Source organism: Bos grunniens, chromosome 3 (genome assembly GCF_055505025.1).
Source record: "Bos grunniens cultivar Pamir isolate PY7600 chromosome 3, Bosgru_T2T1.0, whole genome shotgun sequence".
In the NCBI taxonomy this organism is placed as follows: Eukaryota; Metazoa; Chordata; class Mammalia; order Artiodactyla; family Bovidae; genus Bos; species Bos grunniens.
In genome coordinates this window covers 27,267,013-27,284,664 of record NC_141167.1, presented here as the reverse complement: position 1 = coordinate 27,284,664, position 17,652 = coordinate 27,267,013, and the positions used below count along the sequence as shown (strand labels likewise).

Sequence of the window (17,652 nt, the reverse complement as noted above, 5' to 3'; positions counted from 1 at the left end):
GAAACTAAATGATTAATCTGTCAAAATTAACACATTAGTATTACAGAGAAAGTACTATAAAAGTTCAAGAATGGACCAGCTCATCAGTCTGGATGGTCAAGGAAGGCATTATTTATGGATCTGAGCTGGGTCTGGAAGGATGGATAAAATTGTAATAGTCTTCTACATGGGAAGATGCACAAGTGAAATTTCAAACAGGGAGAGACATACTAGGAATGGGCAACTATTGAGGAATCAGTGAAATTGGAACAAGGATTTATTTACATGGGTAACAGCAGGACACAGCTGTAGTGACAGGCATTATATTATGGAAGCCCTGGAATGTAAATTTGAGAAAGGCATTGTTTATACTTTAAGCAACAGTAAGAATTACAGCATAATGGACAAGAACATAAACTCTAGGACTAGACCGTCCAACTTCTAATCCTAGTTTCTAATTCACTTACTAACTACTTGACCTTAGGGAACTTACTCAATTTGTGCCTACGTGCATGCTCAGTTGTTCAGTTGTGTCCGACTCTTTTTGATCCTGTAGACTGTAGCCTGCCAGTCTCCACTATCCATGGAATTTCCAAGGCAAGAATACTGGAGTGGGTTGCCATTTCCTTCTCCAGGGGATCTGTCCGACCCAAGGATTGAAACCACATCTCTTGTGTCTCCTGCAGCAGCAGGCCGATTCTTTACCACTGAGCCACCTGGGAAGTCTAGTATTCAAATTACCTGTGACTTAATTTTCATCTGCAAAACTGAGTAATAACAGTACATACCTAAAGATTAAATAAATTAACATAGATAACACATTTAAAATACTGTCTCACGCATGATAAATGCTTCATCAGTAATTATTTAAGTTTTTAAGCCTTGGAGTTGATCCTTTGATTATAAAATAAATAATCTAGCAACAGTGATTACACAGGCTAATTTTCAGTCCTATCCTCCCTTCCACTAATATTTACTGAACACCTATTATATGCAGACACTATGCTTTGTGCTGGAACCCTACTTGAATATACACTTCTTCAATGTCTCATGCTCCTTTTCTCTTTGAGACCTTTTATCTGTCTCCAATACACACACTCCTTGCCAAAATAGTGGGCCAAAAAGTTTTATCAGTTTTGTCTTTAACTTCATTTAGCTTCCCTGGTGGCTCAGAGGTTAAAGAATCTGCCTTTAATGTGGGAGACCTGGGTTCGATCCCTGAGTCGGGAAGATCCCGTGGAGAAGGAAATGGCAACCCACTCCAGTAAACTTCATTTAAAACAATTTTGTTAAATTGTATTGTGACAGCTGTCATATCAAAGTGCACTTTAAAAAAAAAAAAAACATCAAAATTGGTGAATTTTGGGGAAAACATTATAACATTGAAGATGGAAGAGAAAAAGTAACATTTTTGGCATACTACGCTTTATTATTTCAAGAAAGATAAAAACACAACTGAAATGCAAAAAAAGATTTGTGCAGTATACGGAGAAGGCTCTATGACTGATCAATCATATCAGAAGTGGTCGGTGAAGTTCCGGGCTGGAGCTTTCTCGCTGGATGGTGCTCCACGGTCGGGTAGATCAGTTGAAGTTGATGTCAATCAAAACGAGGCATTAACTGAGAACAATAAATGTTAATACCACACAGGAGATAAACCAGCATATTCAAAATATCCAAATAAAGCCTTGAAAATCATTTGCACCAGCTTGGTAATGTTAATCACTTTAATGTTTGGGTTCCACATAAGGTAAATGAAAACTTTCCTGACTGTACTTCTGTGTGTGATTCTCTACTTAAAAGATAAAACGTTACGGTTTTAAAACAAATTGTGATGGGTGATGAAAAGTGAATACCGTATAATAATATGGAATGGAAGAGATCATGGGGCAAGAGAAAGGGACCACTAACCACACCAAAGATGGTTTTCATCCGTAGAAAGTGATATCGTGTATATAGTAGGATTGGAAGGGAATCTTCTACTCCTTCCGGAAAACCAAACAATGAACCAACAAGTACTGTTCCCATTTGGACCAAATGAAAGTGGCACTCAATGAAAAACATCCAGAATTAGTCAACAGAAAGCACATAATCTTCCATCAGGACAACATAAGAGTGAATGTTTCTTTGATGACTAGGCAAAAACTAGGAGCAAGGACACTTGTTCCTTGGGAGAAAAGCTATGACAAACCTAGAAAGCCATTACTAAAAAGCGGAGACCTCACTTTGTCAACAAAGGTCTGTATAGTCCGAGTCATGGTTTTTCCAGTAGTCACGTATGGATGTGAAAGTTGAACCATAAAGAAGGCTGAATGCTGAAGAACTGATGCTTTTGAAGTGTGGTGTTGGAGAAGACTCTTGAAAGTCTCTTGGACTGCAAACCAGTCAATCCAGTCAATCCTAAAGAAAACCAATCCCGAATATTTACTGGAAGGACTGATGCTGAAGCTAAAGCTCCAATACTTTGGCCACCTGATGTGAAGAGCCGACTCATTAGAAAAGAACCTGATGCTGGGAAAGAATGAAGGCAGGAGGAGAAGGGGATGACAGAGGATGAGATGGTTGGATGGCATCATCAACCCAATGGGCAGGAGTTTGAGCAAGCTCTGGGAGATGGTGAAGGACAGGGAATCCTGGCATGCTGCAGTCCATGGGGTCACAAAGAGTTGGACACGACTGAGCAACCGCACAACAAGGCAAAAACTGTTACAGCTTGGCTGGGAAGTCCTGATTCACCTGCCGTATTCACCAGATAGTGCACCTTTGAATTTCTATTTATTTCAGTCTTTACAAAACTTTCTTAATGGAAAAAATTTTAATTCCCCAGAAAACTGTAAAAGGCACCTGGAACAGTTCTTTACTCAAAGAGATAAAGTTTTGAGAAGATGGAATTATCAAGTTGCCAGAAAAAATGGCAAAGGGGAGTAGAACTAAACAGTAAATATGTTACTCAATAAATTTCCTGGTGAAAATGTAAAATGTGTCTTCTATTTTTACTTAAAGCCTGAAGGAACTTTTTGGCCAACTCTACATCTTTAGTTCTTAACTCAAATACTACTTTCACAAGAAGTCTTCCCTGAATCCCTAGAAAAGGTGATATCTCCTTATAATCTCTCAAAGCACCCTTACCTTTCCCTTTATAATAATTATCACAGTCTTATTATAAATATACATTGGTGTGATTATTTGATTAATGTCAGTCTCTCCCACCACACCATAGACACCACAAGGCACCCACTAAACTGCAGTCAAATGCTCCATCCCTGAGCTGTAATCCCAAGACACCCCCTAGACAGTGTTCACCATGTAACTGTCACAGAACCTAATGTGGCACCTATTTCATAAACACCTGTGAAATAAACAAACAGTATAAACAGCCATTCAAGAAATTGTATTGAACTCCAATTATAACTACTGATTCAGGCAAGCATCAAAAATGGATACCTAAAACCTTTAGGTAAACAGTGGGGAAGAAAATTTTCACAATGCCTCAAAATATCATTCTATAGATGATTTATTAGTCCCAAGGGAGAAAATGGACATTTACAGTGAAAAGATGCAGTAATCACTCCCTTAACCAAATGAAAAAGTTTAGCATCACCAACAGTTTAACAAGCTGACAATATGCATCTCCTGATGTGATACGATAAATTTAAAACATTTACCTACAAGGTATTCTTTCTCAAATTGTTCAATATGAATTGAATCATGCAAAATTAGACAAATGTAGAATGTGAGGCATTCTAAGACAACGGTCCTGAATTCTTCAAAAAATTCAGTGTATTCAATTCTGAGTTGAGACAGACTAAAGAAATGAAATAACCAAATGTTATGCATGAATAGTAACTGGATCAAGGAAATATACATATAAAATACACAGCAAAAAAATGACATTTAAGGGATAATCAGGGGAATTTGGACTATACATTAGTGATACAATGAATAAATAATCATTTTCCTGGATGTGATAAGTATTTAAATTTTGTAGGAGAATGTCTTTACTCTTAGGAGACACCTACTGTATCTATTTGGGGAAGTTACGTTATTTGCAACTAACTTTCAAATAATTCAGGAAAAAAATATGTGAATGTCAGTGTGAGTGAGTGGCAAGGGTGAGGGGGAGAGGAGAAAAGTGCTCAAGAAAGAGGCAAAACGGTAGAAATTAATGAACCTGGTGATGGATATTTCTGTACTGTTCTTTCATTGTATATTCTTCATTATACTATTCCTTCAACTTTTCTACAGGCTTGAAATTTTTCAAAAGAAAAGGAAAAAAAGTGTACTGAGCTTGTGGTGGAAAACATTCCTTTCTACTTAGAGTACAGAAATTCTAGATAAAACACATTATTTTTAAAGAGTTCATACAGTGAAATTCAAAACCAAGAAAGAAATATGCCATTAACAAATAAGCGATCAAGCCACAGCAATGAGTGAGAACTGAAGGGTAGCAGTCACGGAGGTTACAAAACTAGACATCAACCTTCAAACCCAGGATCTGAAAGCTAGAAAGTACGATGGGAACCATTGGCTGTAAACTTCTAGAGGTTTCTGCATTACAGAGGGCCAGACTGGGCTCTCTGCATAAAGCCAGGAGCTGAAGGAAAAACTGCCCCAAGTGGCCCCAAGACTCAGCAATGGTGCCCGATGGAAAAAAGTGCCAATAAAATCAACCTTCAGAAATTAGAATTCGTAGCCTGCCCCTCCCTCAGGATTGATAATGATACTAAGTTTTCCCATTCATGAACATAACATGGTTTATCTCTATCCTTGCTCAGCTCTTCTCTTCCTGTGACTTGTAATAATGTTTTTAATTTTAAGAAGTCATTAAATATGTGACAGTGGAGAGAGAAGAATTCACATGACAATAAAGGAGAAGCACAAGGGAGATATCTGTGGTGACAGAATCATGCTGTATCTTTAATTGCAATGGTGGTTACACAAATCTGCCTGTGATAAACGGGACAGAACTATATACATTCATGAATATGCACACAGCAGCACTTTTCATAAGAGCAAAAGGGTAGAAACAACCAAAATATCTATCAACCGATGAATGGACAAGTAAAATACTAATTTCCTGGATTTTATATTTTCTCTAGTTGCATAAGATGTAACAAATGAAAAAAACTGTAAATGAAGGATACATAAAAACTATATTATTTTTGCAATGTCCTGTGAATTTATAGTTACTTTAAAATAAAAGGTTGAAAAAATAAAAATAAAAGGGAAAAATTATTAACAGTTCAATAAATAGGGAGCAGATGAAGAGGGCATCTGTGTATGGGGGGAGTCAGAGCCCAAGATGGCAAGCAGATGTCCTTACGTAGGGGTGGCCCAGCATAATGTGTCACAGCCCCAAGAAGGAAGGAAACTGCCTGTGCAGCACAGCCCAGCGTGGGTTGTTAAGAGTCCCAGAGAGGTGAGGAAGGCATCCACATGAAGGGGATGGTCTGGCAGAGAGACAGCATAGTGGGTAAGATGGCTTCACATGCAGGAAGGGTGAGGAGGAGATATAAGAGGGCAGTCCAGGGTGGCAGGTCACAGCCTGAGCAGAACTGGAAGGACCAAGGGAGAAGACAGTGATAGGGCACAGATTACATGCAGAGGGATGCATCGGATAAGCGATGACATAAAGGGTAATAGGAAGAAGGTTTCTCACTGGTGGAGAAGGGGTTAAAACAGGGGAAAACTGAGAACTAGAAAGAACACTGCAATGTACATGTGGAAAAAGAGAAAAATACAAAGAACCCTGCAGTGTTGGTTTGGAATCCGAGTTGTCAGTTTGAGCTCATGGATTTCAATAAGCATACTTATAGTAGTAAGTAAACACAGTTTTTGTATTCAATAAACATATTTCTGGCAATAAACACAGATCTAAGTGTGTGTGTGTGTACACATATATTCAAAGAACCTTGAAGCAGAAGATCCCCACCTCCACTCCATGTAGCAATGAGCATACCTAGCACCAGATTTGATTTATAAATATTGTTATTCACTAAAAGAAGCAAGGGCTCCACAGGAAAATGTCTGATTCTAAAGCTAAAGTAGAAAAAATATAAGAACTTTGATGAGGATGGAGAGAAACATAAACCCTCACACACAGCTGGGAAGAAAGTAAAATGGTGTGGCAACTTTGGAAAACAGTTTGGCAGTTCCTCAAAAAGTAAAAAAGAATTAACCACATGGCATAGCTATTCCACTCCTAGGCTTATTTCCAAGAGAAATGAAAACATCAGTTCAGTTCAGTCGCTCAGTCATGTCCAACTCTTTGTGACCCCGCGAATCGCAGCACCCCAGGCCTCCCTGTCCATCACCAACTCCCGGAGTTCACTCAGACTCATGTCCATCGAGTCGGTGATGCCATCCAGCCATCTCATCCTCTGTTGTCCCCTTCTCCTCCTGCCCCCAATACCTCCCAGCATCAGTCTTTTCCAATGAGTCAACTCTTCATATGAGGTGGCCAAAGTATTGGAGTTCCAGCTTTAGCATCAGTCCTTCCAATGAACACTCAGGACTGATCTCCTTTAGAATGGACTGGTTGGATCTCCTTGCAGTCCAAGGGACTCTCAAGAGTCTTCTCCAGCACCACAGTTCAAAAGCATCAATTCTTCGGCGCTCAGCTTTCTTCACAGTCCAACTCTCACATCCATACATGACCACTGGAAAAACCATAGCCTTGACTAGAAGGACCTTTGTTGGCAAAGTAACGTCTCTGCTTTTCAATATGCTACCTAGGTTGGTCATAACTTTCCTTCCAAGGAGTAAGTGTCTTAATTTCCTGGCTGCAATCATCATCTGCAGTGATTGTGGAGCCCCAAAAAATAAAGTCTGACACTGTTTCCCCATCTATTTCCCATGAAGTGATGGGACCAGATGCCATGATCTTCGTTTTCTGAATGTTGAGCTTTAAGCCCACTTTTTCACTCTCCTCTTTCACTTTCATCAAGAGGCTCTTTAGTTCCTCTTCACTTTCTGCCATAGGGGTGGTGTCATCTGCATATCTGAGGTTATTGATATTTCTCCTGGCAATCTTGATTCCAGCTTGTGTTTCTTTCAGTCCAGCGTTTCTCATGATGTACTCTGCATATGAGTTAAATAAGCAGGGTGACAATATACAGCCTTGACGTACTTCCTTTCCTATTTGGAACCAGTCTGTTGTTCCATGTCCAGTTCTAACTGTTGCTTCCTGACCTGCATACAGATTTCTCAAGAGGCAGGTCAGGTGGTCTGGTATTCCCATCACTTTCAGAACTTTCCACAGTTTATTGTGATCCACACAGTCAAAAGCTTTGGCATGCATTCACACAAAAACTTATCTGTGAATGCTCAGAACAACATTATTCATAACACCAAGAGTTGAATATGATCCAAAGATCTATTAATTGATAAATGGATAAATAAAACATGGTATGATATATTAACCAAATATAATAGTGTATGATAATTTAAATGGATAAAGTATTGCTATATGCTATAACATAGATGAAACTTGAAAATATCATGGTAACTGAAAGAAGCAGACACAAAAACCTACAGATTACATGATTCCATTTATATGAAATGTCCAAAATAGGCACAGAAACAAAAAGTAAATTAGTGGGTTGCCAGCAGCTGGGAGGAATTGGAGGGAAATGGGAGTAACTGCTAACAGATACAAGATTTCTTTTTGGAGTGATGAAAATGTTCTGGAATTAGATAGTGGTGATGACTCCAAGACTCTGCAAATATATAGAAACCACTGAACTATATATTTTAAAAGGGTGAATTTATGGTATTGTATGTGAATTACATTTCAATTAAACAAAAAAGAAAAAAGAAGTGTCCAAAAATGATGGGGACATATCAAAGGACACAGAAATCAGCTTGAAGGAGATTTCACTGACCTAACCACAGACATTCTAAACATCAATGTAAACAACGGTAGCAACAGATTATAACCATTGGATAAAAAAAGAAAGCCATGAGTCTTTACAACATAAATGAATGAATTCCAAATGTAATGAGGAATGGGGTGTTTATATAGTTTCAAAATTCCTCTCCACAAAAATACTAATTACAAAAAAAAAGGAGTCACTTCTGAAGCAAATCTTGGCAGATGTCACCTTTCATGAGTGATCAGAGTGAATGAACATCATCAGTAATGGGACAAACAAACTTCATGCTCCCTGACAGATCGCAATAAAAAGGACACAGCAATGTCCTCACTAGGGGAGGTTGGGAGAGGATTTGGGGGGTGGGGTAGGGTGACATGAGGTATATAGGAACTCCCTGTACTTTGCTCAATTTTTCTCTGAACCTAAAACTGCTCTTAAAAAAATAAAGTTTACTGAAGAGAGATCAAGGTAGTGAAGCAGGAGAACAGTGGAATTCACCTCCCTCCAAAAACACATCAAAAATACATCTCCATGTGGAATCACCTCATTGAACACTAACTGGAGACTGGCAGAAAGACTCTTCTACAACCAAGGCTATAGGAAACATCCACGTGGAATCAGGTAGGAAAGGAACAAAAGTGATCAGGTCGGGGACTGTGTGCTTGGGAGGGGACTCAGAAGAGGAAGGGGATTTCACGGGTGGAGAACCTCCCTGGGGAGTGAGCTACTGAAGGCACATACTGGGAGCCACAGCCCAGGGGTTCGATGCCAGGAAGACAAGTCCCCTTGGCCGGTGGAAGGGCTGGTGGTACTAACAAAAGGGCTGTGGGAAGCACACGGGGAGCACACACACTCTTGCTTACTCCCAAAACAGGGTGGGGAGGTCAGACTGAAACTGCATGAAACACTGGCTGGTTTCCCAACTAAATGAAACATGTGATCCGAAACTCAGTACTCTTGACCAAAAAGGACATTATTTGCACATCTGGCAAAACGAGAAAGGTCTGACAACTGGATGGTGGTAATGCATCAAAGTTCATTCCCTAATTTGATGGCTGTGCTGTAGTTATGTACAAAATACTTTTTTGAAAGGAACAGTTTCAAACATGGCAGGGGATGCAGGTAGCAACTTACTCTCAAATGGTTCAAAGAAAAAAATTCTCTGTACTATACTTGCAAATTTTCTATAAACCTGAGATAGTTTTTTGTTTTTGTTTTTTTTAGTTTAAATGCCCTAAAACTATTATATTTTAAATTTCCAGGGTACTTTCTTTTTCTGATGCTTTTTATGACATCTTGATCTTACTTCATGGATATAATTCTTTTCTTACTTCTTTAATGTAATTACCTACAATTTGGTCTGACCTTTTTTCTTTTTCCTAAACCTTCTGTTTCCAATACTATTTCCTCTAAAGTTCCTGTTTTGTGTTTTGATCTCTGTCTTTCACATTGGATGCTTTCCTTAAAATGCCTCACATTGAACAAATGAAGTACCAAAAACCAATTGGAAGCTCTGCATGTGTGGCTTCTCAGCTGGAAGGCTTCCACTGCATGGTGACTGGGGAAGAACACAGCTATTTCATTGGGAGACCTCCAAATGTCAGAATAACTAGGTCTTTTCTTTGGACTCCTGAGAAGAGTCATATAATCTCCTATAAGGGGGTATAAAGATGTAATACCAGGTAGTCACTGTCTGAAAGAAGAAAAGAACATGGGAAGGGTCTCTCTTTAATATATAGGATTTCCCTTTATCCTCCTGCTTTTACTTTGGATCTTCATCCTTTGGTCTCTCTTATGTCTCACGTCCCCAAGTCTTAACCCTCTTCAGTTTCATTTTCCAAGGAAAACCTGCGATCTTGGAGCAGACTTTTCATTGTATAGGATGGACCTTTCAGAGAGTTCAAATCTTATCTCCCTTTATGTCCACCTCTTATTCAAAATGAAAGTCACTAAATATCATATATGTACAAATAATTGTTGAACAACATGGGTTTGAACCATGTGGGTCTATCTATATATGGATTCTTTGAATAGTAAATATTATAGTAATACATGATCCACTGTTGGTAGAATCCACGGATGCGGAACCTCAGATATGGAAGAATTACGTATATAGGAGGGAGGGCGGTATGGGCCAGGCTACCCTCCCTGGCTTCTGCTGTCTGGTTAGACTCCAGCCAGAGCCATTTCTAACTGCTTTTGGGTCATAGTCTTCTCTGGAGAACCTGAATTGCCTCAGATAACAATTCTCCAAGTTTCCACTTGGTATTCTCCAAACTGTCTGCTTACCAGGATTTAGAGGGGTCCATGGAGAACGCAATGGCACCCCACTCCAGTACTCTTGCCTGGAAAATTCCATGGACAGAGGAGCCTGGTAGGCTGCAGTCCATGGGGTCTCGAAGAGTCGGACACGACTGAGCGACTTCACTTTCACTTTTCACTTTCCTGCATTGGAGAAGGAAATGGCAACCCACTCCAGTGTTCTTGCCTGGAGAGTCCCAGGGATGGGGGAGCCTGGTGGCTGCCGTCTATGGGGTCACACAGAGTCGGACACGACTGAAGTGACTTAGCAGCAGCAGCAGCAGCAGCAGCAGCAGCAAGGAGCGGTGGCTGTGTGGGTGCAGGAGGGCCAAGAGGAGGTGGCTGTGAGGAGACACCCCTCCTCCAAGATAAGGAGCAGCGGCCGTCCTTTGCTGGAGCAGCCCTGAAGAGATACCCCATGTCCAAGGTAAGAGAAACCCAAGTAAGACGGTAGGTGCTGCAAGAGGCCATCAGAGGGCAGACACACTGAAACCATAATCACAGAAAACTAGTCAATCTAATCACACTAGGACCACAGCCTTGTCTAACTCAATGAAACTAAGCCATGCCCTTTGGGGCCACCCAAGATGGGCAGGTCATGGTGGAAAGGTCTGACAGAATGTGGTCCACTGGAGAAGGGAAAGGCAAATCACTTCAGTATTCTTGCCTTGAGAACTCCAAGAACAGTATGAAAAGGCAAAATGATAGAATACTGAAAGAGGAACTCCCCAGGTCAGTAGGTGCCCAATATGCTACTGGAGATCAGTGGAGAAATAACTTCAGAAAGAATGAAGGGATGGAGCCAAAGCAAAAACAATACCCAGCTGTGGATGTGACTGGTGATAGAAGCAAGGTCTGATGCTGTAAACAGCAATATTGCATACGAACCTGGAATGTTAGGTCCATGAATCAAGGCAAATTGGAAGTAGTTAAACAGGAGATGGCAAGAGTGAACATCTAGGAATCAGTGCACTAAAATGGACGGGAATGGGTGAATTTAACTCAGATGACCATTATATCTACTACTGTGGGCAGGAATCCCTTAGAAGAAATGGAGTAGCCATCATGGTCAACAAAAGAGTTAGAAATGCAGTACTTGGATGCAATCTCAAAAATGACAGAAATGATCTCTGTTCGTTTCCAAGGCAAACCATTCAATATCACACTAATCCAAGTCTATGCCCCAACCAGTAATGCTGAAGAAGCTGAAGCTGAACGGTTCTATGAAGATCTCTAAGACCTTTTAGAACTAACACCCAAAAAACATATCCTTTTCATTATAGGGGACTGGAATGCAAAAGTGGGAAGTCAAGAAACACCTGGAGTAACAGGCACATTTAGCCATGGAATACGGAATGAAGCAGGGCAAAGACTAATAGAGTTTTGTTTGCCAGGAGAACACAATGGTCATAGCAAACACCCTCTTCCAACAACACAAGAGAAGACTCTACACATGGACATCACCAGATGGTCAACACCGAAATCAGATTGATTATATTCTTTGCAGCCAAAGATGGAGAAGCTCTATACAGTCAGCAAAAACAAGACCAGGAGCTGACTGTGGCTCAGATCATGAACTCCTTATTGCCAAATTCAGACTGAAATTGAATAAAGTAGGGAAAACCACTAGACCATTCAGGTATGACCTAAATCAAATTCCTTATGATTATACAGTGGAAGTGAGAAATAGATTTAAGGGACTAGATCTGATAGACAGAGTGCCTGATGAACTATGGAAGGAGGTTCGCGACACTGTACAGGAGACAGGGATCAAGACCATCTCCATGGAAAAGAAATGCAAAAAAGAAAAATGGCTGTTGGGGGAGGCCTTACAAATAGTTGTGAAAAGAAGAGAAGTGAAAAGCAAAGGAGAAAAGGAAAGATATAAGCATCTGAATGCAAAGTTCCAAAGAAAAGCAAGGAGAGATAAGAAAGCTTTCCTCAGTGATCAATGCAAAGAAATAGAAGAAAACAACAGAATGGGAAAGACTAGAGATCTTTTCAAGAAAATTAGAGATACCAAGGGAACATTTCATGCAAAGATGGGCTCGAAAAAGGACAGAAATGGTATGGACCTAACAGAAGCAGAAGATATTAAGAAGAGATTGCAAGAATACACAGAAGAACTGTACAAAAAAGATCTTCATGACCAAGATAATCACGATGGTGTGATGACTCATCTAGAGCCAGACATCCTGGAATGTGAAGTCAAGTGGGCCTTAGAAAGCATCACTACGAACAAAGCTAGTGGAGGTGATGGAATTCCAGTGGAGCTATTTCAAATCCTGAAAGATGATGCTGTGAAAGTGCTGCACTCAATATGCCAGCAAATCTGGAAAACTCAGCAGTGGCCACAGGACTGGAAAAGGTCAGTTTTCATTCCAATCCCAAAGAAAGGCAATGCCAAAGAATGCTCAAACTACCACACAATTGCACTCATTTCACACGCTAGTAAAGTAATGCTCAAAATTCTCCAAGCCAGACTTCAGCAATACGTGAACTGTGAACTTCCAGATGTTCAAGCTGGTTTTAGAAAAGGCAGATGAACCAGAGATCTAATTGCCAACATCCGCTGGATCATCGAAAAAGCAAGAGAGTTCCAGAAAAACATCTATTTCTGCTTTATTGACTATGCCAAAGCCTTTGACTGTGTGGATCACAATAAACTGTGGAAAGTTCTGAAAGAGATGGGAATACCAGACCACCAGACATGCCTCTTGAGAAACCTATATCCAGGTCAGGAAGCAACAGTTAGAACTGAACATGGAACAACAGACTGGTTTCAAATAGGAAAAGGAGTACGTCAAGGCTATATATTGTCACTCTGCTTATTTAACTTATATGCAGAGTCCATCATGAGAAACGCTGGACTGGAAGAAGCACGAGGTGGAATCAAGATTGCTGGGAGAAAGATCAATAACCTCAGATATGTAGATGACCCCACCCTTATGGCAGAAAGTGAAGAGGAACTAAAGAGCCTCTTGATGAAAGTGAAAGAAGAGAGTGAAAAAGTTGGCTTAAAGCTCAACATTCAGAAAACTAAGATCACGGCATCTGGTCCCATCACTTCCTGGCAAATAGATGGCGAAACAGTGGAAACAGTGTCAGACTTTATTTTGGGGGGCTCCAAAATCACTGCAGATGATGATTGCAGACAGGAAATTAAGACACTTACTCCTTGGAAGGAAAGTTATGACCAACCTAGATAGCATATTGAAAAGCAGAGACATTACTTTGCCAACAAAGGTCCGTCTAGTCAAGGCTATGGTTTTTCCAGTGGTCATGTATGGATGTGAGAGTTGGACTGTGAAGAAAGCTGAGTGCTGAAGAATTGATGCTTTTCAACTGTGGTGCTGGAGAAGACTCTTGAGAGTCCCTTGGACTGCAAGGAGATCCAACCAGTCCATTTGAAAGGAGATCAGTCCTGGGTGTTCTTTGGAAGGACTGATGCTAAAGCTGAAACTCCAGTACTTTGGCCACCTCATGCGAAGAGTTGACTCATTGGAAAAGACTCTGATGTTGGGAGGGATTAGGGGCAGGAGGAGAAGGGGACGACAGAGGATGAGATGGCTGGATGGCATCACCGATTCCTTGGATATGAGTTTGAGTAAACTCTTTGAGATGATGATGGACAGGGAGGCCTGGCGTGCTGCAATTCATGGGGTCGCAAAGAGTCGGACACAAGTGAGCAACTGAACTGAACTGAATGTATATAGAGTTGATTATAGGTTATATGCAGACTTTCCAATGCACGGAGAGTCAGCACCCCCTCACCCACATGTTGTTTAAGGGTAACGGTACATCTCAAAGATGAATATGATTATTTAATTCAGTACAGTTTCTTCCTGAGGATCTCTTCTTTTTTATTCTATTGACCAGAGATCTTTTAGACACTGTCTTGAATCTCAGTCTTAAGGGTCTAACTTTTACAGCACTTATCTGATTGCTCTTCGGGTGTCTCCTTCACTGTTACTTCCTCTATGCTATATACTAATTACAATGAACATGTGTGCATTCATGCATAAAATATTCCTGAGCATCTACTATGTATCAGACACTGTTTTAATCATTAGGTTACAATGACAGTAAGACAATGTCCTTGACCTAACAGTACCCAATGTTTTATAGAAGATGGATAAGTAGACTTAAAATATGAAATACTGTGATATATACTAATTGATATTAATATATGCACTGGGTACTATGGAGCCAAAGAAGATGGGAATCCAAATCAGACTAGAGCAGGGGTATATTATTTGGGGTAGGATGGGCTACTGTAAGAAATACTCCAATAATTTATTATTGCTGACTAATTATTATTTATTATTATTGATGGTCTTTGCAGTGGGTTGAAAACTTCCTAAAGAGGAGATGCCTGAAAAAGAAGATTTGGCCAGATGAAGGCAGACAGAAGCACTCTTCTCTCACACTCATGTGAGAAAGCTAGGGGACAAGAAATACCTAGCCAACTCCAAGTCCAGAAGTTTTGGTGAGGAAAGTACTACTGCTAGGTGCCTTAAGAACTCAGTCTGCCAGACCCATGCCTCTATCCTTGAAGCTTACATGGAAAATCAGAGCACTCAGCCAGAGCACACAACAGTCCAACAGTGAATGGCATAATCAGTCTCTGAAACCAATCTCACCCACATACCTTCCCTTCCCACCACCATGTTCTACGCATTAAATAATCATAAGACTTGAAAGAAAACAAAGATTCCTAGTCAGAAAAATGTCAATGATTAAGAAGTCTTGCTCTATCAGAATTAATAAAATACTTCCAATTTTCTGCTGGAAATGATTGCTCTTCAGAACTAGTCTAAACATACAAAATAAAAAAGTGTAATTAAATCTGTATTTCTGTTTCCTTATCCTAAAGTAAGATTTAACTATTTAACACTTGTGCGATTGACTAAGAAATATTCATAACATTAATCGGGTAGATATACCAATTAATTGGGTAGATTTTCTCTTAATAATATTGCTCAAGTCCATGCTCTTTGTCATGCTGAAATTACCTGTCTATGCCCAAGGTAGAAGTTGACTCTGAAAGGAAGAAGCCAAGCACTGGTAGAGAAATTAGCATTTTGATGTAATTCAATAGGAATTTTAAAACATCCTTTTTCCCTGGACTTAAGCCAAATCTTTTTTGTAAAAAAAGCAATATTCCTGATTTAATAAGAGACAGTTTCATAAATGAAGCAATTAGAATATATATTCATGAGCATTAGCTTCTATAAAGCTATTTGTTTTCTCAAGTTCAAGCTCTCAAGAGAAATAAGGTCACTGGATTTCTTACCTTTTTCCTTTACACACGTGGTAAGGAGCGGGCTTCTGTGTGTTCACTCATGGTGCTTGCTGTACTACCAGCCAGTCCTGCTGCTTCAGTGTGCTCTGTCTGATCCTAAAGAAAGAACACATTGCTCATTATACCTGCTAAAGCAATAAGCCCCATTTTTCTTCATATCAATCTATCATAGCTAGACAAATAAAAGCTATTGCAATTATATCTTCAGATTCAAAGACCTGGCCAGTATGGAATGCAGCAGCAGACACATTATATTGTCTAAAAAGGCCCAAAGTTAAATGTTTCAAAGAATAGTTAAGAATTTCCACACGCTTCTTATTTTCAATGAGTAATACAAAGTGAAAGATCAAAGGCAGGTACTTTCTATCCAATGACTATGGTAATTCATAAAAACACTATTTATTTATATTTCAACAGGCCTTCCACGAATCCAAAGCTAACAAAACTGCTGCTTCACAAGAAAGTCCTCTGTTAGTGATTTTTTTCCTGTATATACAGAATTTTTAAACTGAGATCAAAAGATTTCTGTTAAGATTTTTTAATGCCAAACAACTGTTTCTCCTCCAAATGGAGTCCCTTATGATTTCAGCCTCTCTCTGCTGCTTAGAAGCAACGGATTAGCAGTTGAAACTAATCAGAATAAAACTAAGTATCTCATATTATCTGTATAAAATATCTAACCTATGATCAAAACAGTTTCAAAATAGAAGAGTATCCTAGACATGACCTAGTAAATAGCACTTAATTTTAAAGTTATCTGGCAATACAAGAAATTTTTCTGACATTATTTCAAATGTAATTCTACTATCTGATGTGAAAATGATGTGCTTACTAAAATGATAAGTATTCAAAAAGGCCAAAGCATAAGTCTTTGACTTTGTGGATCACAACAAACTGTGGAAAATTCTGAAAGAGATGGGAATACCAGACCACCTGACCTGCTTCCTGAGAAATCTATATTCAGGTCAAGAAGCAACAGTTAGAACAGACTGGTTCCAAATTGGGAAAGGAGTGCATAAAGGCTGTATATTGTCACCCTGCTTATTTAACTTATATGCAGAGTACATCATGAGAAATGTTGGACTGGATGAAGCATAAGCTGAAATCAAGATTGCTAGGAGAAATATCAATAACCTCAGTACGCAGATGACAACACCACCCTGAAGGCAGAAAATGAAGAAGAACTAAAGAGCCTCTTGATGGAAGTGAAAGAGGAGAGTGAAAAGGTTGGCTTAAAACTCAACTTTCAGAAAACTAAGATCATGGCATCCGGTCTGATCACTCCATGGCAAATAGATGGGAAAACATGGAAACAGTGAGAGATTTTACTTTTTTGGGCTCCAAAATCACTGCAGATGGTGACTGCAGCCATGAAATTAAAAGACGCTTGCTCCTTGGAAGGAAAGCTATGTCCAACCTGGACAGCATATTAAAAAGCAGAGACATCACTTTGCCAACAAAGATCCTAGCCAACAAAGTCTAGTCAGGGCTATGGTTTTTCCAATAGTCATGTATGGATGTGAGAGTTGGACTATTAAGAAAGCTGAGCGCTGAAGAATTGATGCTTTTGAATTGTGGTATTGGAGAAGACTCTTGGAGGAGTCCCTTGGACTGCAAGGAGATCCAACCAGTTCATCCTAAAGGAAACCAGTTCTAAATATTCATGGAAGGAATGATGCTGAAGCTGCAACTCCAATACTTTGGCCACCTAATGCAAAGAGTTGACTCATTGGAAAAGACCCTGATGCTGGGGAAGATTGAAGGCGGAAGGAAAAGGGGATGACGGAGGATGAGATGGTTGAATGGCACCACCGACTCGATAGACATGAGTTTAAGTAAGCTCCAGGAGTTGGTGATAGACAGGGAAGCCTGGCGTGCTGTGATTCGTGGGGTTGCAAAGAGTCGGACACGACTGAGCGACTGAACTGAACTGATTCTAAAAGGCCAGGAATTCAAGGTTCCAGAGAACAATTTTAAAAAGTGGAAAGAAAATCACTGATGAAAGATTTTCCTGTCTTGAGAACTTGGAAAAATATATACATGCTATACACTCTAAATGAGAAGAGCTACTGATGCTAAGAAACAACTTCCATCTATCAAATAAGGGATAAAATCATACCAGAAGTATGTAAGGGCTGTATAGGATAGAAGTTCCAAAGTCAAAATGAGAATGAGGCCAAAGTAATAATTTTA

General features: G+C 39.8%; 1 protein-coding gene across 4 annotated transcripts in view; it reads right to left on the bottom strand.

The window, feature by feature from the left end:
* Positions 1 to 15,555, bottom strand: part of ZFYVE9 (zinc finger FYVE-type containing 9) — a 118,178-nt gene extending 102,623 nt beyond the window's left edge. For all 4 annotated transcript variants that reach the window (XM_086388557.1, XM_086388562.1, XM_086388567.1 and 1 more), the window contains exon 1: positions 15,451 to 15,555. The gene's annotated coding sequence lies outside the window, so the exon portion shown is untranslated. The remainder of the gene's footprint in view (positions 1 to 15,450) is intronic.
* Positions 15,556 to 17,652: the final 2,097 nt, after the last annotated feature.